Source organism: Amia ocellicauda, chromosome 14 (assembly GCF_036373705.1).
Source record: "Amia ocellicauda isolate fAmiCal2 chromosome 14, fAmiCal2.hap1, whole genome shotgun sequence".
Classification (NCBI taxonomy): Eukaryota; Metazoa; Chordata; class Actinopteri; order Amiiformes; family Amiidae; genus Amia; species Amia ocellicauda.
The window spans coordinates 2,607,450-2,629,908 of record NC_089863.1 but is presented as its reverse complement, the minus strand read 5'-3'; the positions used below and the strand labels follow the sequence as shown (position 1 = coordinate 2,629,908).

General features: G+C 40.9%; 1 protein-coding gene, 1 long non-coding RNA gene, 2 other non-coding genes and 1 pseudogene across 4 annotated transcripts in view; 2 read left to right on the top strand and 3 right to left on the bottom strand.

The window, feature by feature from the left end:
- LOC136768279 (zinc finger protein 585A-like) overlaps positions 1-22,459 on the top strand; it is a 191,459-nt pseudogene that overhangs the window by 88,271 nt on the left and 80,729 nt on the right.
- The window catches only part of LOC136768280 (zinc finger protein 850-like), a 131,374-nt gene that overhangs the window by 67,153 nt on the left and 41,762 nt on the right, over positions 1-22,459 (bottom strand). The gene's annotated exons all lie outside the window — the stretch shown is intronic.
- On the top strand, positions 1,374-18,600 carry LOC136768311 (uncharacterized). The gene is made up of 3 exons (XR_010821963.1): positions 1,374-1,404; positions 4,021-4,142; positions 18,333-18,600. It is a non-coding gene; the product is annotated as an uncharacterized LOC136768311 (long non-coding RNA).
- trnar-ccu (transfer RNA arginine (anticodon CCU)) lies at positions 21,457-21,529 on the bottom strand. Its single transcript has one exon. It is a non-coding gene; the product is annotated as a tRNA-Arg (tRNA).
- On the bottom strand, positions 21,813-21,885 carry trnaf-gaa (transfer RNA phenylalanine (anticodon GAA)). The gene has a single exon. It is a non-coding gene; the product is annotated as a tRNA-Phe (tRNA).

Here is a 22,459-nt window from a genome sequence, read left to right as displayed (position 1 = left end):
TAAAATAAAATTAATAAACACACAGGGGTCTTCATTTAACCTTTTGAAAGTATAAATCAATAACATTGCATTACAAAACAAATTAAAGCACACATACAGAAAATATTGATTGAGACTCACCTCCAGAAAAAACTTGTAGGGCTGTTTCACGTCCATCTGAAACAAGTTCCCAACGATGGGCAAAGGAGAAGGACCAGGCGGCAGCCTGCTGTGTAAATTCTGTTTACCCCGATTCTTCAGAAACAAAATGATGCACAAGAAGCCCATCACGACTGAAACGATGTTGGTCTCCAGAACAGAGAAAATATCCATTCTAAAACTCTATTCTATATCTTCCTCTGCAGAAATCACTAAGAGGTGTGCAGTTGTGAGAAGTACTTGCTGCACATAGCTTGATATACAGCAATTTATGCAAATAAGCAAAGAGGGAGGGTGGGTGAGATTAGGCATCTCATGTAGCAGGATAATGATTGAACCCAAGTGATTTTATTCTAAGGCTTCGTCACTATGGAAGCATATAGAGGACTTAACTCAAATTATAATGCAAAATTATCCACAAAACCCACAATTGCATAATCATACTCCATTTATGCATGCAGTATTAGGGTATTTGAGTACTTTTGTTTTATGAAAATGCAATAATCCCATTTGCATTTTCATTTTCATTTCCATATACTAGTACACACATCCACAGACAATATTGAAATGTAAATGCAAAAGCCAATTGCAATTGCATTTTCAAAAGCTTCCCCAACCTTATGGTGGACTTTATTCAAATGATTATGCATTGTGAAAATAGAAAAACCACACCCCTCTTTGCAAATACATGTCCTAGCTCTTATGCCATTTTCTGGAAAAAATGGAAATGAAAATGTCAAATGGTATTGTAAATGGTTGATCAAAGACTGCTATTACAAATCCATGGACAACCCCACTTCAAGGTGGACTTTATTCAATTGATATTGCAATTGTGAAATGAGAGAAACAGCGCCCCTCTTTCTTAATGCATGTCATACCTCTTACACTGTTTTCGTGACACAATGTAAATGCAATGTAAAATGCTAATGCAAATACACAATCAAGGACTGGTATTGCAAATGATCATGCTTCAACCTCTGAACACACCCACACCGCACTGAAGCAATGCCATTGGTGAGTGGTCTCGGTTTGCTATTCTCTGTGCATGAGACAATACTTGATTTCCAGTATTGATGCAGACTTGTAAATGGCTCCTGGAAATACGATTAATTTGAATGTTACCCTCGCTTCATGCAATTAATATAAACCTACGTGTCACGTCCTAGTGACCATGCCACCTCTTTAAACATGAGAGAGGACCTTATTCACCCACTATCTCTCTCTCCCCAGGCAGACTCAACCGGACCCCACACCACCACACACAAGGTAAGTTTTCAAATATGAACAGGATTTATTTATACAATGCTCGGACTGGGCATGAAGACTGTACTGGAGCAGGGGAACACAATGGGAAATGGGATACTAAATATATAAATCCTATTGCTAAAATTGCCTTTATGAAAAAGCGGCAATAAAACTAGTAAAAACCCTATCAAAATAACACAAGAAAAATAAGAACATAAGAAAGTTTGCAAACACGAGGAGGCCAATTGACCCATCATGCTCGTTTGGTGACCATTAATATCAAAGTCATCCAAGGATCCTATCCAGTCTATTTTCAAATGTTCCCAATTTTTCAGCTTCATCACTGGGGAGTTTGTTCAGATTGTGAGAAGAAGTGTCTCCTGTTTTGAATGCCTTGAAGCCCAATTTCCATTTGTGTCCCCGGGTGCGTGTGTCCCTGCTGATCTGGAAAAGCTCCTCTGGTTTGATGTGGTCGATGCCTTTCATGATTTTGAAGACTTGGATCAAGTCCCCATGTAGTCTCCATTTGCCATCTTCCAGTCAGTTGGCACATCTCCTGTTCTAAGTGTCATTTGGAATATTTGAGTTAGCGGCCTATAAATAATTTCCCTCATTTCTTTATTTCCTGTTGGAAATATACCATCTGACCCAGGTGATTTGTTGGTTTTTTAATTCTGCTAGTCCCTTTAGTACCTCCTCCTCATTTATCCTGATCTCTCTTAGGGTTTTACTGGACTGGTTGTTAACCTGTGGCATGTTATCCGTTTTTTCTTTTATAAAAACCTCTGTGAAATAATCATTTAGCACATTTGCCACATCTTTTTCATTTTCCAAGACACTTCAATTTTTGCCCTTTAGCTGTTTCACTTCTTCCTTTATTGACCTCTTGCTGTTGTAATATTGAAAAAAGTATTTCTGATCATTTCTTTGTCAGTGGGCAAACGTACAAAATCAGCAGGGGATCAAATACTTTTTTCCCCTCACTATAGAGCTGATGTGACTTGCCAAAAAGCTTCAGTTTTGACTCATCTGTCCCAGAAGGATTGTGGCTTGTCAATATGCATTTCAGTATGGCTTTTTTATGTTTTTCTTTCAAAAGTGGAGTCCTCCTGGGTCTTCTTCAATGGCAGCCACTTTCGTTCAAAAAGTGATGGATGGTGTGATCAGAAAATGACGTACCTTCACCTTGGAGTTTTTGGCAGTTATCTTTGGTTCTTTTTCTGCCATTCACACTATCCTTCTGTTCAATCTGGGGTCGATTTTCCTCTTGCGGCCGCACCCAAAGAGGTTGGCTACAGTTCCATGGACCTTGAACTTTTTATTCATCTTTGCAACTGTTGTCACAGGAACATCAAGCTGCTTGGAAATGGTCCTGTAGCCTTTACCTTCACCATGCTTGTCTGTTATTGTCTTTCTGATCTCCTCAGATAACTCTCTCCTTTGCTTTCTCTGGCCCATGTTCAGTGTGGTGCACACAATGATACCAAACAGCACAGTGACTACTTTCCTCCATTTAAATAGGCTGAATGACTGATTACAAGATTGGAGACGTGTGTGATACTAATTAAATAAACTAATTAGTTTGGAATATCACTAAGGGGTACCAACAAATGTGTCCAGGCCATTTTAGAATATCTTTGTAGAATGAGCATGAATTAATCTCTTTTCACAGCTTCTTTGCTTTATTCCATGACATACCAAAGGCATGCAAGTATACATGATGCAATAGCTTTTTATTTCATCACTTTTCAGGAGGTATGGAGCATTATTTCAATGAGCGGTAAGGGTACCAACCATGAGTGGATATAGACATACCCTACTAACCCTAACCCTTTAGGGATGAGTGTTTTGGGACAATGTGTTAAGGTATACTGTATGTTGCATATACTGCAGATATTTTGTTGTTAAAATTGTAAAATTGTTAATTAATTGTATAGGTACATGTTCAGCTTTACTGAGCAAACAAGTTCAGGTGAACTTGATAGTTCCAGGAATTTCTTAGATGATAATTTTCTCTTACAGTCATTGAGGTAGTTGTTTTTGTGATGTATGAACTACAATTCCAAACCTTTGCTTCACAGAAATGTGTTGGTATTATTTACATATAAATGCAGGAGTGTAAGTACTACAGCATAGTAATGCTATATCTTACAATCTGTACAGTGATGCACAGTGGATAGTTACAATATACAAAAGAGTGCAAATGTAGGGTTGTATGTATAGTATGAACAGCATATGTGTATTTGGTAAGTATGCAGAGTATAACAACATATGTACGGTTGGTTATAGTAACAATATTGAATAGTGTAGGTGGCTCAGGTTGTTTTAGAACAAATGATTATGAAAATACTCTAGTCTGGCAGAAGCTCTGTGTTTCCTCTGATGGCACCATTAAAGAACCAAGCTGGTAAGTTGGCATCATATTTAAAATATACTTAAAAATATATACATCAGATTTTCATTCTGATTCTCAAGTATTGTTTCCCTTCCAATAGGCCGAGCCAAACATTGAGTGGTCCTCAACTGGATCCTTCTTGACATTACTACCTTTCCAGGTCTGGAGTGTAGAAAAAGAAAATGATTAAATTATAAAACAAAAACAAAAAAACTGTGACTTTTCCTTTTCTCATGTGTTAGGGCATTGAGCTGTGCCCAGTCAAAAACTACCAAGTTCCACTTAGTGTTGTCCTGCTGCTGGAAGTTCTCCTCCCTGATCCTTCAACGTGGACCTGTTTCTGCATTCAGTCAGGTCATTTATGGTGAGTGATTCCACACAAACAGGTTTTCTATGGGGCCATTATTGTAGCAGAACTATTTACAAATGTGAGTTGTGCAATTATATCTCAATCCGTGTGTGTGTGTAATCAGATTTGTAAATGTGTAAAATAATCCCTAAATGTGTACTGAGATTTGTGAATGGGTACAGGAATCTGCAAATGTGTGTTCAGAATCCATGTGTGCTTAATCAGATTTGTAAATGTGTAGACATATCTGTAAATGTAGACATAGATCTGTAAATGTGTAGGCAAATCTGTAAACACGTACATAGATATCAATGGCTGAAAAGTCTAAGTATGTTGCTCCAAGAGCTGGAAATACAGACAAGTTATCAGTTACAAATCAGGCAGGCCTCTTTTAACATTTGGCTTTTGCTACACTTTTGCTATGGGCATCAATACGTTAATAAATCTCTTATAATCTCTCTTTAAAATAACAACCATGACGGGGACGAATTGACATGCTCCCCGTGTGTGTGTGTTTAGAATGTCACTGCAGAAAATAAAATCTATTTTGGATCACTGATGAGAATTTGAAGAAGCCAAGTTATCTCGTGTCAAGGCATTCATTTCAACAAAAACAAATATTTTTATTCAATGAAATATTTGACCCCCCAGCCCTCCCTCTATTCGAACACTGGGGACAGGGCAGGGGTAAGAGACAGGGAGAGAGATCGAAAGAGACAGAAGGAATAGGAGGGAGGGGAGAGATCCTGTGTGCAGAGCCAGTGTGGGTGAGTAGTCGGGGTTGATCGTGGCAGTTTGTAGATCTCATTCCCCAGGCTGCTGGGTTTCGGGGGCGCTGAGGAGGGTGCTGCAGTCCTGGGGACTGTGCCTGCACGCTGAAGGGGGTGTAGTCCTCCAGCGGGGCAGGAAGAGGGGCGAGGCAGGCCAGCAATCCCCACAGCACTGAAAACACTCTGAAATGCAGACAAAGGTGTTCTTGGCAGAGAGAGGCGAGGGGCAGCAGGGCCTCTGCGAGAGGCAGTGCGAGGCGACGTCTCCAGCGCAGACTCCTGAGTGCCGGCACAGACGGCAACCCCAGGCCGGTGGCCCTGAGGGAGGGGCTGGTACCAACTTCCTGTGTAGCATGGCCTGCAGCCCACTGGCACAGAGAGAGGAGTTACTACAGTACAGACACACTGACTGGCTGCCTGGACACTGACACTACACTGAGAGAGGGATTAATATAGCACACACAGATTATACAGGCTCCAGATAAAAACTGCAGTCTCCCACTACATCGTGCCCCTCCTCTCTAACGCACCCCTGTCACCTGAACACGTCGCCGCCCCCTCAGCAGTTCAGGCTCCATGTAGTGGGGGTCTCCCTACTGGGCTCCCCTGGTGCTGACCCCTCTACCTTCCCCTGCCCCTTTTCCCCCATCCCCCCATCTCCCAGCTTGCAGTGGTGAACGGCTTAATGTCCATGTGCCTGAAGCGCTGGCTGTGGAAGTGGCCCAGCACACACAACAGGTCCGACAGGTAGGCCCAAGCTGGACTGGACTGGACAGGACTGTCTCTCTCCAGGACCAGGGTAGGAGACCCATAATCACAGAGCACATACAACCCTCTCTCTCTCACCTTGTCGTGCTGGGCACCACTGCCCCAGCATTTGCAGGGGATGGTGACCTCGACCTTAATATCAAATTGACACAATATATTAAAAAAAACACCGAACAAGTCTGACTTTACATCCTAAGAACCAGTGTGTGGAATAATGGAAATCTACCTACTTTGAGGACGGAGGGAAATTATTTAATACATGAGAAATGGGACGACATGAATTCATTCATTCACTCTGAGCCTCACTCTGGGCTCCTAAAAAGTAAAGCAGAGCATAGTATTAATCAGAATTAAAAGAAAGACCATTACATACATGCTACAACGTATTAATGTCCATTGGGAAATGTGCATGTTTCCCCATCGACAGTATAATTGTTTAAAGCTTTATCAATGACTTCTGTCTGACCATGCCTCTGCTCTGTCTGTAAATAGCCCCACCTCAGTGATGGTGCCTGCATGTTGTTGTTTTTTTACCTCCAGCAAATAGATGCTGCCATTATGAGGTGTCTTTTGAAACACTTTCTGAAAAATCTACATCCAATTACAAATTGTGTTACAGGATCCTTCAGTTGACATTGATCCTTTAATTAAAGTCGGAAGACTTAATTAATTAAAAACATTCCCCCAATTGCATTGATATAATTAAAACAAAGTACATAAAGCTTAACTCTGTCTAGATTTTCTGCAAGATGCTACAGTGAGGGAAAAAAGTATTTGATCCCCTGCTGATTTTGTACGTTTGCCCACTGACAAAGAAATGATCAGTCTATAATTTTAATGGTAGGTGTATTTTAACAGTGAGAGACAGAATAACAACAAAAAAATCCAGAAAAACGCATTTCAAAAAAGTTATACATTGATTTGCATGTTAATGAGGGAAATAAGTATTTGACCCCTTCGACTTAGTACTTGGTGGTAAAACCCTTGTTGACAATCACAGAGGTCAGGCGTTTCTTGTAGTTGGCCACCAGATTTGCACACATCTCAGGAGGGATTTTGTCCCACTCCTCTTTGCAGATCCTCTCCAAGTCATTAAGGTTTCGAGGCTGACGTTTGGCAACTCGAACCTTCAGTTCCCTCCACAGATTTTCTATGGGATTAAGGTCTGGAGACTGGCTAGGCCACTCCAGGACCTTAATGTGCTTCTTTTTGAGCCACTCCTTTGTTGCCTTGGCTGTGTGTTTTGGGTCATTGTCATGCTGGAATACCCATCCACGACCCATTTTCAATCCCCTGGCTGAGGGAAGGAGGTTCTCACCCAAGATTTGACGGTACAAGGACCCGTCCATCGTCCCTTTGATGCGGTGCAGTTGTCCTGTCCCCTTAGCAGAAAAACACCCCCGAAGCATAATGTTTCCACCTCCATGTTTGACGGTGGGGATGGTGTTCTCGGAGTCATTCCTCCTCCTCCAAACACGCCGAGTTGAGTCGATGCCAAAGAGCTCGATTTTGGTCTCATCTGACCACAACACTTTCACCCAGTTCTCCTAGTATTCTTCTTTACTTGTATATAGTTATTGCGGCTGTCGATAGTGTAATATAAATAGCTGTAATTTCTGTTCTGGAGGTCAGATTTGAGGTTGTTTGTTTGTGTGTTTTTTTTTTTTCTTTTTTTTTTTTTTTTTTTACACACAAGTTCATAAGACTGAAAAAGGGTTATATTGACCATAAATTATTATTATTTTTTTTCCCTCTTACAAGCAGTTTTGTTTTTCTTCACGGTTTTGAAGTCTGTATTAACTGTTGTTTGTCATTTTCCGAATCTCCCGTTTGTGCCGAGTGTTTCCATACAAGATACTTGCCTCTAGCCCTTGTAGTTACAGAGTTACAAGTAAAAATAGGACTACAGTAAAATGCAAGTGTAGAATACCACTGAGCTGGTGTCAGACGGGTGAGGGTGGTCTCAATCCATGGGAGCGGGTGGGCATCTTCATGGGTGACGGTAAAATCAACAAAGAACCGCCAACTCCCGTCTTTCTTCTGCAGCAGTAATTGGGGTAGCCCAAAAGAGTCCGAATCTCTTCATGCAGGGTTGGGGGAAATTAGTCTATACCTCTCCCGACTAGGGGGTGCACTTCGTGTAGGGATCTGGTGTTGTACCGCCCCTGTTCATCCATAATCTCCTTCATAAGCCACAAACACCCACCGCCATCGACTCAACAGCTCAAAAGATGCTGCATTGTACAGTGTAATCAGGACTGCATGTAGCAAGGATGTGGCTGTTATAATGGGGGATTTCAATTTCCCCAAACTTAGACTGGGAAAGCCCAGTGGGGACTACAGAAGCAGAAATAGAAATGGTTGAGACGGTAAATGACTGCTTTCTAACTCAATTTGTCAGGGAACCAACCAGAGAGAGCGCATGTATTGACTTGATCTTTTCAAATGACCAAGATAGAGTCAGGGGGACAGTAGTTAGAGAACCAATGGCAAATTGTGATCACGATATGGTTAGCTTTGAGGCATTCTTTCAAAAAACAAGGTCCAAGTCTAAAACAATGGTCTACAATTTCAGAAAAACAAACCTTGAAGGTATGAGGCGGCACTTAGAAGAGGTAGACTGGAGCACACTGCATACAGATTCAGTTGAAAATGGATGGTTATATTTTAAGAATATACTACTTGAGGCTCAGGAGCAATTTGTACCAAAACTTAGCAAATTGAGGACCAAAAAACACTGGCCAAAATGATTTAATAGAGGTATGCAAAAAAATATCAAGAGGAAGAAAATGTTGTATAGCGCATACAAAAGGGATGGTGATGAAACAAAATACATAGAATATGTTGAGCTGCAAAGAGATCTTAAGAAAGGGTCAGGAAAGCAAAGAGGGAAATAGAAAGAAACATAGCTCTTGGAGCTAAAACCAATGCAAAGAGCTTTTTTCAATATTACAACAGCAAGCAGTCAATAAAGGAGGAAGTGAAACAGATAAAGGGCAAAAATGGAGGAATCTTGGAAAACGAACAAGATGTGGCAAATGTTCTAAATGAGTATTTCACAGAGGTTTTTACAAAAGAAAAAACAGATGACATGCCACAGGTTGACAATCAGTCTAGTCAAACCCTAAGAGAGATCAGGATTAATGAGGAGGAGGTACTAAAGGGACTAGCAGAATTAAAAACAAACAAATCACCTGGGCCAGATGGGATATTTCCAACAGTACTTAAAGAAATGAGGGAAATTATTTATAGGCCGCTAACTCAAATATTCCAAATGACACTTAGAACAGGGGATGTGCCAACTGACTGGAAGACAGCAAATGTCAAACCAATCCACAAGAAAGAGGACAAAACTGAGCCAGGAAATTACAGATCAATCAGTCTCACCTGCATCACCTGTAAAATGTTGGAAAATATGATTACACAGAAAATAGAGGAGCATTTTAATGAAAACCATATTCTTGGAGATAGTCAACATGGGTTTAGACGAGGCAGATCATGTCTTACTAATTTATTAGAATTTTTTGAACATGCAACTGCAGCTGTAGATCACGTGAAAGCATATGATATGATATACTTAGATTTCCAAAAAGCTTTTGATAAGGTTCCACACCAAAGACTGATCCTCAAATTGGAAGCTGTAGGCATTCAGGGTAATGTAAGTAGATGGATTATGAACTGGTTGATGTCTAGGAAACAGAGGGTGTCAATTAGAGGAGTCACTTCTAACTGGAGTGAGGTTGTTAGTGGAGTTCCACAGGGATCAGTACTAGGGCCTGTGCTTTTTCTAATTTATATTAATGATCTGGACTCTGGTCAAATTTGCAGATGATACTAAAATAGGTGGCTCAGCAGATACAATCTCGGCAGCACAGGCTATTCAAAGGGACATAGATAATATTCAGTTGTGGGCCGACACCTGGCAGATGAAATTCAATGTGGACAAGTGCAAGGTATTACATGCAGGTAAAAAAAATGTCCACTATAATTACACTATGGGAGGAATAGAACTAGATGAAGTAACACATGAGAAAGACCTGGGAGTCTATGTGGACTCCTCACTTTCTCCATCCAAGCAATGTGGGGAAGCAATAAAAAAGGCAAACAGAGTGTTAGGGTATATTGTCAAAAGTGTAGAATTGAGAACAAGGGCAGTGATGTTCAGACTGTACAATGCACTAGTTAGAGCTCATCTGGATACTGTGGACAGTTCTGGGCTCCACACTTCAAGAAAGATATCGCTGCTCTAGAGGCAGTTCAGAGGAGAGCAACCAGACTTTTTCCAGGTCTGAAGGGAAAGTCCTACTGAGAGACTGAGGAACTGAACCTTTCACCCTGGAACAGAGGGGACTACGTGGGGACTTGATCCAAGTCTTCAAAATCATGAAAGGCATCGACCACATCAAACCAGAGGAGCTTTTCCAGATCAGCAGGGACACACGCACCCGGGACACAAATGGAAATTGGGCTTCAAGGCATTCAAGGCTTCTGCTGCTCCGGGGAGAGGGTCTCCCTGCAAAGACAGCTGTTCAAAAACGCTCTCACCCCCCCTTCCTTCGCCACTACTCCGATCAGACCAGTTTCTCTGTTGCGTTGCCCTTCCTCTGCCGGTGTTGGTTTCTTTTATACTGTTCGTGTCAGTGATCTTTCCCTTCTGCCAACCCTCCGGTTACATTCAGTTTCCTGCTGGTCTTTCTTTGCGGGGTCTGGGTCTCTCGTTGCCACTCCAGCGCTACAGCATCGGTCTCTTTCTGCGGCCTCAGTCTTTCGCTTCAGTCCTTCTCCCCTTCTTTCGACGGGCTTCTATCTTTCTCTATTCTTTTCCTCAGTTGTGCCAACTCCGTCTCCTTTTAACCTGCTCGGGACTTTTCAAATCATGAAACTTAAAGTGGGTGTCTTTCCGTTACCCAATGTACGCGCTGCAACTTAAATTGATTAATTAGTGCACGTGAAAGCAATTACAACAATTAAATCAATAAATAAAACAAATCAATAATAAAGTGAGTGCTCAAACAACATATATAATAAGACCACATAAACAAATGTAGAACAAAATGAAGCACATTAGTCACACATTAGACTATAACACAAACACAGGTTATTACATTCATAGAAATATGCAAGTGTAGCATAAGGTACACTTATAAATTTCAATTAAAGAAGTGAATTTATAGTATCACCTTATCACGAATCCTGGAATCTTGTAGAACTCAATTTCTGTAATAATTGGACGCAGACACCAATTCCAAAGATATAAATTGTCAAATTTATTCAAAAACAAAGACTAAATGTAGCACTACACTAATTATACAAAAGGGAAAAACTAATTAAAATTCAACTCTAGATCAACAAATCAAAGACAAATCACTTCCGTGGCCAAATCAAAGACCATGGGATCGCATATGATAACACACAAATCGTTAAACAAAAAAGGTTATAAACACATTGACTACAATACCGGTTAGTAAGACGAAGGTGAGTCTCTCATTAGTATTGTTAGTCAGACATTAAATAACTACACAGGTTAGTATTTATGTCAGGTAACTTCTCGTTATATATATATCAGTCTCATTTACGTTTAGGTGCCGAGAAAGATCCTATCATTACTTGTTACCACAATTTCCCTTAACTGATTATTATTCAATGATTAAGGATAGGCAGGGCCACCAATAATCTAATGTCTATTAACTTGTGTCAATTTCAGACTAAACAGTTAAACAGGAATGAGAAGATATTTCTCGGCGTTGACAGATTTTATTTCTAAAATTATCAACAAAACAGTTTAATGCAACACACATTTATATTTAAGAAAACTAAATGATATTACACATTCTAGAGTTATGAATCACAGATTAACATTTCTAATTGATTTCTCAAATGTCATGAATCATGAACTCCAAACTGTTAAACTTATGTGAACTTCGTCGCAGAGAGGCCTCTCTGGCTTCGGGCTCAGATAACAGCACACGGCACGAGGTCCGTGTGGTTTGGAACAAAGGCAGTCCGGTTCGGCTTTGTCCAAGAACTTCCACTCAGTCGATGTACCTGGAAGTTGGGGTTTCGCGAATGTAGAGTCGTTTCCAAACAGATTTTCCACTGGTTTGAAGGCTCCAAGGTTGTGCACAAAATCGTCTTTGTAAGCAGGGGTTCCACCGTAGTTACTTGAAGACAACGTCTTTGAGGAAAGCAGGGCCCTGTTCGTTTCCAAGGGTCAAGTTTCTTAAGACTCAAATAGCTATTTAAATGACTGACACTTTCGTATACAGTCGACTTAGTCAATTGTCCAGCTGTAAAACTCCACTGATCAGGTGGGCACAGGCGGGCAGCGCAGTCTGTAAAGTTCTTTATTTAATAAAGTCCTTTAAAAGAATTCTTCGTACGGCTCGTATCTCCTTCTCCCAGTTTAACTCTTCTGTTGCCGGCAAAGACTTGGTTGGTTTCTGGTTCCGGTTCTGGCAACAGAGCTACAGGTTGAGCTGTGGCAGCGAGTTACTGGTTCAGGTGAGAGAGAGAGAGAGAGAGACTGACTGTCCGCTGTTCTTTATAGTCTGTCAGAGCAATAGGTGATTGGTTCTTGAGTTCTTGAGATTGGATTTTGGTTTTAGCCCCCAGTGTCCTATTGGAGGGGGGCTTGATTTATGACTGATGTCAATCCATGCCATCTTTTGGAAATGCCGGTTGGCCCGGGTTCGTAGCTCTATGTCGGTATTTCGGCTCTCGTCCTCTTCAAAGAGTTTTTATCACCTACAGGCCCCTTTCTCCAGACATCTCACAGCAGGACTCCAAACCATTCGGCCCATTCTCGGTGCCATCCTCCCCAAAACTGTCACTTTGATGCAAACCAGTTCCAAGCTGATGAGCTAAGGAAATCTGATAACTTTGGGGGGAGAGGTCTTCTTTAGATCAGTGCTTCAGCTCAGAGCCCAAATGCTCTTATCAAAATACACCCAACATAACGCTACACAAGATTATAACAATAATGGCATAAAGGTTGACACACACAATAATAATAATATGAATAATAATATTATGAAAAATAATATTATGAATAATATGAATAATGTGAATATGAATCTTATATATGTATCAGCTTTGATTTCCAAAGTGATATTCCCCTTTATTGTTCCTGAAACCGATATGATATTGGGGAAGGAATGAGAAGAGACTGAGTGTCTGTCTGAGATCGACTCCAGGGATGACAGCGCATTGCCAAACCCCTGTGTCTCTCTCTTAAGAGACTTGTCTACATGGCACAGAGAACAATGAGGTTTCTGCACCTTTCACAACCACACTGTCTTGGACTGACTTCCAGACTCAGCTGAGCTTTCAAACCCCTGTGTCTCTTCAGTCGGACACTCAGCGGCTGCATCCTCTGTCTCCTGCTGCTCAGCTCTGGGTGTCCAGCAGCTGGTCAGTGTGAACAGCTTCTGACAGCAGGGGACAGAGCCCAGTGTGTCCCTGACGTCAGGCCTGAGGAGGATGTACAGCACTGGGTCCACAAGGACACTGAGTTCCATAATTTGAAGTGTAATTATATGGGCACAATATAGTGAATTCAATTCTGAAAAAGACATAATGAAGAACACTATGCAGTATGGGAAGAAGAGCACAGCATAGGAGCCCAGGACGAAGGCCAGTGTGCCCAGAATCCTCCTCTTCTCTGTGTCTCGTACAGAGGTGGCGCCGGCAATGGCTCTCTTGGTTCCGAAGAAGAAGAAAATAAGAAGAGGAAATGGCAGGAGGAAGAAGATAGGAAATATAATATTAAAAACAAGATTATCAATATATTCATTCATGGAGTAAATTGCAGTAAATGCCAAAGCCAGCAGCCAAACTCCTCCAGAGATCAGTGCGGTGCGTCTGATGCTGCGGCGGCACCGGTACCACAGAGGATGGGCGACAACCAAGTATCTCTCCAAGGCAATGCTCACCATGAACCACACGCTGGCACTCAGGCCAAAATTTAATAGTAATTCAAAAATATTGTATATAGTTTTAATTGCATGACTGTAATTAGTTATTTTTATAGCTATATTGAATGGTCTGGTGATGAGCTGCAGGAGGTCGGAGATGAGCAGGTTGATGATGTAGATGGGCACCACCATGTCAGACCTGACCAGCCGGTACAGGCTGTAGATGGCCAGGCAGATGGTGGGAAACCCGATGACCAAGATAACACTGTCAATTACAATTGCAGTGATAGGGAAAGGGTGAAATTTATAGTAATTAAAATAATAGTCATTTGCAGGCGAGTCATGTTCAGTGACATTTGAGGTGTTCCTGAAGCCTGTATCCATGTGTGAGTCGCCCATGCTGTCCTGGTCAGTGGGGGCTGCCTGGTGCTCCTCTGCTCTGATCTCTCTGCTTCTCCTCGCTGCTCCTGGGGGCTTCACACGGGTCCAGCAGGCTGCTCTCTCCCTGCCCCTCTCAGAGCCCCAGGGGGACGGAGGGGCTGTGCCGCAGCTGGGACAGTCGCTCAGGGAGGCTGTGAGCGTCCAGAGACCTGGGAAAGGACTGGACAATGTGGAGCTGATATTAAATATGTTTGAAGGAGTGATGTAATGAGTTTGCAAGCAACTGGGTTTGTATTGAACACAAATCTGCATATGTATGATTGACATGAAGCCAAACCTCAGAATAATAATTATATTAGTAAGAAGAATTTTGGTCTGTGTCTCTTTGATGCATTTCTATCAGTTACAGGCATCTATAAAAACAATAGTTACAGCTTACATATTTTATTTTTCTCACGACACAAGTGATGCATTCAGAATAATAAGAAATATCTAAATTAATTAATATACTGAATCAATTGATTTTTAATTTGTGATTTTTAAACATAATTGTTTCACTAAATGTTTCAAACGAGTAACAACAACTAAGAAACAGCAGACTATTTTGTAATGTCCTGGATAGCCAGGAGTGATGGACCCAGGTGCAGAGCTCAAGAGACAGGTCAGGACAGGCAAGAGGTCTAGGGCCGGTAAACAGGAACAATAAGGGCGATGCAAACTCATGGTCAAGAGACGGCCAGAAGGTCGTGGGATTAGGCAGACAGGCTGATCAGGAGAATCCGAAGAACGTAAGTCAAAAAAGGGAAGCACAGATTGAAAACACAGGAAGGCTTCTAACAAGGAACGAAAGCTCAGAGTTGCTACTGGAAGTAGAACAAGACCTAGCATGAAGTGAGGAACAGAGGGTATATATGTAGAGTGCTGCTTAACAGGGAGATGAGAGGCAGGTGTGGCAATTGAGCAGTAGATCAGGGAGTGATGATTCAATAATCGAGTGGAGGAGAGTGGGGAATCCTGAGAGAACACAGCGACATTGGAGCAAGTGTGATCAAGATGTGGGTTGGGCTCAGATAACTACCTATTTATTTGTGTCAGTCTTTCTTTGTCGTCCTGAGGAGAGGCTAATGGCGTTCTCCAACAGCACTGCAATACAAATTAGAAGAGAACCATGAAAACATCAACCAAAAATCAGACACAATTCTCCAAGTTCTGAACCCAGACACAGGAACCCACAATATTCATCCTGATATTCAAACAGGGCAAAAGAAGAAGCTGGCTGCTCTCAGAACCTCATTTGGGGTTTTATAATAAACTCCTGTGTAAGAGTTTATAGGACACGCAGCATCTATCCAGTTTCTGCCTTTAAAATCAGTTAGAGATTCTGCGGCATCATTAGGGCTGTAAAAACCCTTCCCAGCCTCTTGTGTTTGGATGTCTTGTGTAGTTCACTCTCCATCAGGTCACTGCATTCCTTGCTCTGGCTCTTTAGGGCTCGATTGTCTTCCCAAAGTAAGCCATCACTGACAGAGTTGGCTCTCTTTGCTCTTAAGTTACACAATGTGTAGGGGTGGAGCCTCACTACACGCTCCCGTAAATTAGTTGTGTTTGCAGAGAAGCTCGGCAAATTCTCACAAAAGACACATTTCACTTTAGAGGCAATGTTATGCCCCGCTCATTATTGCCTTGAGGTGATTGGTGTGGTTCGAGTTTCTGGTGCACTACGTTTGATGGACGAGACCTCACCGGACCTATAAAGCCTCCAAGAGAAGCTCCTTCAAAAACACTTGGTTTGTGTGTGATTGTTTATTTTTGATTGGAGTTTTATTTTTCTTTGTTTCCCCTTTTAAGAAATATATTTGTCTTTTCTTTTCGGCTTCCCATGGCAGGGCGGTGAGTAATGTATCCCCTTTAGATGTTCTTTTTGTGTTTCTTTTACTCTCTTTCTGCCCTGTCATAGCATAGACCATCTTGTTAGATAGAGGGAATGCCTTTATCATATTGTATTAACCTATATATTTTTGTAATCCTGGTTTAAGTTGTGGAATAAAAGTGTAGTGATTTACGCTTTTGTATTGTTAGAAGCGACTCTGCTTTAATCTGCTTTGCGGCTTTGTTTATTTGTTTACCATGCATGCGGCACTGTGTTCTTGTTGGTGAGCGCTTTTATGGTCGTAACAACGTCTACATAAGAGACTATGAAATCCACTCTAAAGTAAAGGCTAGATACATCGTTTTCTGAGTTGACGAAAGAGAATTCACGTATCTTAATAACATCTTAATTCATTTCTTTATATAGCTACACTGAAAGATAGTGGGATTACCTTGAGTAATATGTCATGCTAACAACTAGCATAAAACTAGGCTAACATAGCAGTTAAGCTAACAGTGTTTATCTATGTCACAAATTTAAGTTTCCAAATTCCACAAATAATATAAAATGAAAGATAAATGCAAAAGGAATACAATAGGAACTGACAAAGCTTGCTAAGACACGGGTCATTGAGTGGAGGATCAAACTGTAAGCAGTTAACTGACAGTCAGGATCCCGTCAATTATTCCAGGTGCAGTCACTCGGTCAGTCAAGGTCCAGTCAGTCAGTCAAGTTTTAGATAGTCAGTCCATCAGTCAGGGTCCATTCAGTTTGTCAAGGTCCAGTAATGATTCTATCCGTTATTCCAGGTGCAGTCACTTGGTCAGTCAATGTCCAGCATGTCAGTCAGTCAGGGTCCATTTAGGGCCCAGTCCATCAGTCAAGGTCCAGTCAGTTATTAAAGTTCAATTCAGGGTCCAGACAGTCAGTCAAAGTCCAGTATGTCAATCAAGGTCCATTCAGGGACTGCTCAGTCAGTCAAGGCAAAGTCAGGGTGCAGTCAATCAAGGTCCAGCCAGGCTCCCATCAGTTATTCAATGTCCAATCAGTCAGTAAGAGTCCAGTCAGGGTCCAGTCTATTTCAAGTCAGTGAGTCAGTCAAGGTAGAGTCAGTTAGCCATTCAAGATCCAGTCAGGGTCAATTTAAGGTCAAGTCAGTTAGTCACTGAAGGTCCTGTCTAGGTCCAATCAAGATCCACTTCAGCACAGTGCAATTCACGTTTTGTAATGTTTATACATGTTTATATGTTTGAAGTACTTTCGCATATCACAATACCATATGGTGACAGAACGCACATTATATTAAAGTAGACCCACCATTCTACTTATTAAAAATGTTGTTATTAGAGCTTTTTGTAGCGCATGCTCAGATAATCACTATCATTTTAATCAGAATCAACCCGACGGTGCCGTCATTTCATGAATACACAAATCAGTGTCGGCGGTCCAGCACTGGCACATTCAGGCAACGCTGTTGTATATAGTTAATTTACAAAAATGCATATTCTCTACTTTAGTATTTAGTCGTTATTAGTTAAATAATGTGTATTTAGTTTAGTTATTTAGGTAGTTGTTAGTGAAATTGTTATGTAGTTACTTTATTCTTCCCATTCAAATTTTCACATCTGATAAGGTAAGAAAAACGTGTATATTAGTTAGGAATATGTAAAACTCAAACGTAACAAGTAAATTCAAAGAAAATGGATTAAACCATTGACATTCCTATTTTGAAAACCCGTTTATATAACCTAAATTGGCGTGTGTGTTATGAACTAGCTGTGTCATTAATTAACATTAACATTAATGCTGAATGGCTATTATTGTGTGTCCGTGTGGATTATAGCTGATCAATTTGTGTATGTGTGTGGTGGTGGGGGGGGAGGTGATTGGAACTGCTAATTGGAACTGATTGATGACGCGCATGCTCAGTCAGAGCCCTGCCGTCAAACAACAGACTCCGTGCGGCTGTCAGTCAGCAGGACACTCACAGTGACGAGCTCTGAACTGGGTTACAACTGTGTGGGTAACTGAACCTACTTAGTATTTATTCTTTCTATACTTTATATCACCATGATATATTAATACAGTATAAATTAATATAGCTATTGATTTATTATGCTTGTTTCAAACAGGTTTGGCATTTAGTTCTGGATACGTCAGACTGGAAAGTATGAAATATACAAACAGTAATACAGACATTTTATTTTCATTTACACCAATGAATTGTTTCTCTTTATATATTAATTTAATGTCAGTATTTATAAAAAATGGTCTTTAGTAATAACATTGCTTGATTGCCAACTCTGCACTTACCTTACAATACCTGTTTAATAGATTTACTAATTTGATATTATTCAAGTTTTTTGAACCTTTAAAATCCAATGTTTTATATACGTACGTGTGTAGTGTATATGAATACAATTTGTATGTGACGTATTTAGAGAAATACAAACCTTAATGATAACAGAATGTATGGATTACAAATCTTGTTTTTCACACACAGAGTGAGACAGAAGTAAACAAACTGAGATCTAAGATGTGACGATGGATGGATGGTCCTTGAGGACCTTACAACTGTCCCTTATTGTGAGCAGGATTTGTTCACCTACTACAGCAAGAGCTCTGGACACTGATACTGATACTGTAAATGAATGTTTTCATCTTATATTATTAAAAATAATATTGATAAGAATTTCCCAAATGACAGATTTAACTAGTAAATTGACTAGTTTTTATTTTATAAATGCAAAAAATACATTTCAAACGTTGCATTTCCCTTATTTCACGTATGCAATCATAACTTTGCAGTTTTAAAATCATTTTATTATTTATTTAGCTGTTTTACAATTGTGCTAAGTATAACATTTTATTAATTGTACTTGTTAAATGTACATTGGAGTTGCACTGCATGGTGGTGGTGGGTTTCCTAGTAAACATACTGATTTAAACGTGTGTTTTATTTTATCCTTGGTGAACATACTGTTGTAAAAGTAGACTTTTTTTGTTTTACATTCTGTAGTCGGACCAACGAGACCTGGCTGGATGCCGGCAGCCGGACCCGGCCCGTTCATCGTAAATATTTCTGCATTCCTGAGAATTAAAGCAGACGAGTGAGCGCAATCCCGGCTGTCCCGTAGGGCGCTGATGACGTCACTGTTGCTGATCAGTTGCTGTGTTTTTTAGATTTGTTATTAAGCCTCATCCTACCAACATATTTTACATACAAGGACTACTGACTGGGGTCCCTGGGGATCCCAAGAATAAACTACTGTAATAAAGAACCATCATAGCAAAATGTTAACTTATTTCTTCATGAAACATTATTAGTTATGTAATATTATCTGAAAAAAAAAAAAAAATATATATATATATATATATATATATATATATATAATTTGGTTAATTGGTGGTTAAGTTGGTTAATTTGCATATTGTGTAAAACGAAAATCTATATTTTTCTTTAATACAAATTGCAGCTTTTATACCAAGTACAATCCACTTAAAAAACCAGGGTCATTTTGATCCCAATATAAAATAATTGAAATAAACCCAGTCATTCAAACTTCAACAGTTGTTTTTCATTGTATTTGTCTTTTAATACAAAAGTAGATAGAGACCTTGGTCTCAGTATGACCCGCTGTCAAAATAAAGGTTGAATAAATGTAATTCAGATTTAGATTTTTCAATTTATACATAATGTAAAATAAATGGTGACCTATGGGAAACATGAACTCTATAAATAGTTCCATTTATTAAAACTGCATAGGCGGAATTGGGTGCTTGTGACTGGGGTCCCCCAGGACCCCAATACATTGGTATTTTTAAAAGGCACTAATTAAAACAGAAACTGAAAACAATTATATTAACTCATTAGGAACAAATTGATTGCCAAAGTCATGAAAAATCGCATAAAGCACCTGTGACAAAAAGTACACGTCAGGGGTCTGCGGGTACCCTAGTCGGTAGGATGAGGGTTAATAGTTTATTCTATAAATATTTGACACATTTTGCTTTTTACACTCCACTTGTAAAGTTGCGAAATTAATGTTTAGCAACTTTACAAGTAGCTAAACACGATCGCTTCAGTACAGGGGGTCACACACTAACGCCTGATCTGGAACGCATTGTGGTGGGAAGTTCAGAGTCTCGAAACTCCCACAGCCCACAGCCAGAGGAAAAGGCGACGCACGGGGCCCTGGACACGCAGGGGCTGCTGCGGTTTGCGCTCGTCTGTGCGGACAAATACACGCAGCTCAGGCGCGTTTCTGGAAACCCACGCTGAGCGCAGGATGAGGAGTTGACATTCACCGCCTTCAAGGGGCAGCAGTAGTTTTCACTCAGCTGAACTCGTCCCTCTTGATCTCTGCATCGTCTCTGGTCTCTCAGGCACTGCGGCCCCCTCTGCACGCATCTCTGCGGAGGGGCTCAGTGACGACACGCAGGAATACTGCGAGAACACGCATCTGCGCAGAGCTGCGCTTCTCGCATCCCGTATGATTATTTAAATAAAACCGTATTTTTTGTAGTTATATTTTGTGAAGGAAGACCGCTGTGGCTTTTTATTCACACTTGTCCCTCTCATTTGATCTGATTCGCAGTTACTCTACCAAAGCCATGAACACAAACCATCACACAACACTACACACACTTTCCCACCGCAATTAACCAAAAGACAGCATTATGCAGAGTGAGTGCAGCCATGGCTTACAGTAATTCAGCGCTCTTTGTTCGGTCCATAGTCTTGATTTTTATAAAGCGCTCCGAGGCACCTTCGGGTTTGTAAAATAATGTGACTTTCATAGAAAGTAGAAATTACGCAACCATTAAACAGGACTTATAGTCATATTGTTTTCAAGTATTTCATTCAAACTGGCTACACCCAGCTTTTTAAGTTATAACTATTTAAAGACGCTGTTCAGTCGACGCTGGGATGCCTTTCATATGCAGCGTCTCACTCGACGGCGTCCTGTCCGTGTGTTCACATGTAAAACACAAATACCGTTGAACAGTCAGAAATAGTTTTTTTGCTTTGCCGTCTTCTCTTTCCCACCACACCCTGTTGAAAACGCAGTCATGTCCCACACACTGGCCTCCAGCCTCCCTTGAGACCAGCCTGTCACACAGCAGCTTCTACCAACAGCCATGCAGGACTTCAGAAAGCATCAGACTGAAACTGTGACTCTCCTCTCATATCCCACGGGTACAGCTCCTGCTTCGTGGCCCTTATTTACACAGGCGATTCTAGAGTCTGAAGGGGCCCCATGCAGAAAATCGCATTATTATTTTTAGAACCATTGTAACTAATGTTAATTACCATTATATTCCCGAAACCTCTGTTAAAATAATCAAACGTCAAAAAGCATTTACAGAATCAGGTTAACAGTACAAACAAAGTTAACATAGCAGACAAACAGGACAATACAATTGTAAAAAACGAGCTGAAAAACTTCAAGCAAATCTAATAACACTAAGATCACCTGATAATACAAATAGGACAACAACAATTGTAAATAAATATGAAATCTATAGGATTTATCTATCTATATGTGTGTAGGATATGAGCAGAAGGAAAAAACGACAAGAGCCCACAGAGAATTACCAATTGTGTGCAGAAACAAGGCAGGCATCACCCCAGATGGGACTCGAACCCACAATCCCTGGCTTAGGAGGCCAGTGCCTTATCCATTAGGCCACTGGGGCTCAGTCAGGTAGTTTCTGAACATGAAAAAAAAAAAAAAAGCACGAAACAGTGCAATGAAGTGAATAGTTACAGGAATTGTCCCGTTGCAGGAGTCATTGCACAGCCTGCAGTGTAAAGTGAACAAGGAGCCTGTCGTTGATTTCGCCTAGAGTTGTATTTGCAAAAGGGCTTTGAATCAATTACCTTTGAATCGGAGCACAGTGCACTCTAGCTGCAAAATAGAAACGCACACGTGTGCAGTACATGGGCTCTTTGTGCTTTCTGAACATACTCGTCGTGAAATGCCGAAACCCGGGATTGAACCAGGGACCTTTAGATCTTCAGTCTAACGCTCTCCCAACTGAGCTATTTCGGCCAAATGCGCGCTCTCTCCCAGCAGTCACCCGACAGGCACCGTGCGTATGCGTTCATAAGTTTTGTGCAAAGGCGCTGCGGTGAATCTGCGTTGTGACGCGGGAGAACGGGGTTCGAGATCCGCCGAGTCGTTACATTATGAATATAGCCTTCCTATATCTGTATACGTATGTGTTCTAGAGCTCCATAATACATTGTATAAAGCCTAAAATTCATGCAATACAGTGAAATGTAGGACTTAATTTAACAGCTCGCTTGATCTATAGATACCGTGTGAGCGAGAAGATGCGTTGTAACTGCCTCTCAGCTTTAGTTAAGTTTGTGACTATTTTTTTGGTTCCTACCTAAAATTAATAGGATATCGTAGAGGCGGAACTAATTAGCGCCATCCTTGTGTTCCGCATGTATTTAAAGGGGGCACAACATCTAAAGTGTAGAGCTAAAACATAGCATCGCAAGAGCTCTCCGAGCTAAGTAAATATTAAGAATATAAAGATATCTAAATGTATATTATCCGAGTAAAGAAGACAAGGAAGAAGGCTTTTGAGATTTAGCCCCTCCTAAGTAGGAAGCAG